Below are 1,490 nucleotides of genomic sequence, written 5' to 3' on the forward strand. Positions count from 1 at the left end.
CCTATGAAAAGTTATCTTAATTTATGCATCTGGTCTTTTGGAAAGCCCTTTGGATTCCCTGAATTTTTTGTGAGAAATTTTTCAGTTCTGTGTATTTCCCCTTAGAAACTCTTCCAGGGTAATACCCTTTTATAGATTTGATTTTTCTATAAGGGCATGTATTGTAATTATTGTTTTTGATTCTTTCCTTGTGTGTCCATCATTTCATAGTTTTGTCTTTGTTTATAATTTTACTTGTTGTGTAAGCATCTTGCTGTGCTAATGCATTCAAAGACTTCGTTTTTGTTAATAACTTTTAACTGAAAACTGAGAACCTGTTGTTTAGTATAATATTAAATACTGTGTGCATTTGATCACCTTTTCAGTGTAGAGCATTTCATTGTGAGCACTGGATCCTCTGTGGCTTTCCTGCACTCACACTTTATAAAATGTCTTGTACTTTATTCTTACTGTTTTGGTTTTGTGTTTTACTTTCTCAAAGTGTATTTGTTATTTGCAGTCCTGAAGATTTTGCACCATTTTTTTTCCACTCAGTAATCTAAAATATTTAAAAGGATTGTTCATTATATTGTCAATGAGGTACTTTATCTCCTACACATCTTCATCTGTTGCCTTTTTTAAGTCTGTACTTATTTTCCAGAGCTGAATTTCTTCAGTTTATTTGTATAGAACTTGGCCAAAGATTTTTGAAAATGTTGTAAATAATCATATTTATTTACTTTTGTTTATGTATTTATTGTTTCAAAGAATCAGAGAGCAGAAGCAAAAGTAACTTGTGGACTTAATTTCTAGCTAACTTTTTTTTTTTTTTTTCATTGCTTTGTCTGTTTCTTCCAACCTTACAGCTTCTGGTTTGTGAGCTAAGAGCACATCATCTCTGTGAGAGAGCTCAGAGGCTTTGTCACTCATCAGGCCTAGCGTGTGCACTCATGACCTACTCTTTGGCTCTTTCGAGGCTGCTCTTCCTTTCTGCATTCCTGGCTGTGTTTGAAAAAATAGATTGTTGAATAAATGGAATAATATATTCTCCCTTGCTAATGTGTGTTCTGTGCACATTGCTTTTTCCATTCAGCTTTTTCAATAAATATATCTGATGGAAAGTCTGCAGTTTCTCGTGTTCACATCTTTGTGACGCTTTGTAGAACTCGAGTCTTTTTGTCGTTGAAAATGTTTCATCAGGCTCTAGTGCAATTGACTCTCTGAAAAAACTCTCATGGAAATATTTTTGTAGAGCACGTTTTAGGAAATTTAAACTTTTCATCCCCAAAGTAATAGTGTGCTAGTGCAACTTGAAGTGTGACTTCCTAGCCATAAAGTTCTGTTGAATGAATGACTAATTGGTAAGAGGATTTGCACCCTAAATCCTGGAATGGGGAAGATGGTACTATATTTATATATAAAATAATTAACAGTTATATAGTTTATTTATGTGAACATTAACACCTTTTGTTGCTAAAATTTGTAAACAATTCTAGCATGTATTTTTGTAT

At 33.0% G+C, this 1,490-nt stretch overlaps 1 protein-coding gene across 2 annotated transcripts in view; it reads left to right on the forward strand.

Annotated features, from left to right (window-relative positions):
- Window positions 1–1,490, forward strand: part of RAPGEF2 (Rap guanine nucleotide exchange factor (GEF) 2) — a 177,641-nt gene that overhangs the window by 48,231 nt on the left and 127,920 nt on the right. The gene's annotated exons all lie outside the window — the stretch shown is intronic.

The sequence above is a fragment of the Mandrillus leucophaeus genome, unplaced genomic scaffold (assembly GCF_000951045.1).
Source record: "Mandrillus leucophaeus isolate KB7577 unplaced genomic scaffold, Mleu.le_1.0 Scaffold95, whole genome shotgun sequence".
In the NCBI taxonomy this organism is placed as follows: domain Eukaryota; kingdom Metazoa; phylum Chordata; class Mammalia; order Primates; family Cercopithecidae; genus Mandrillus; species Mandrillus leucophaeus.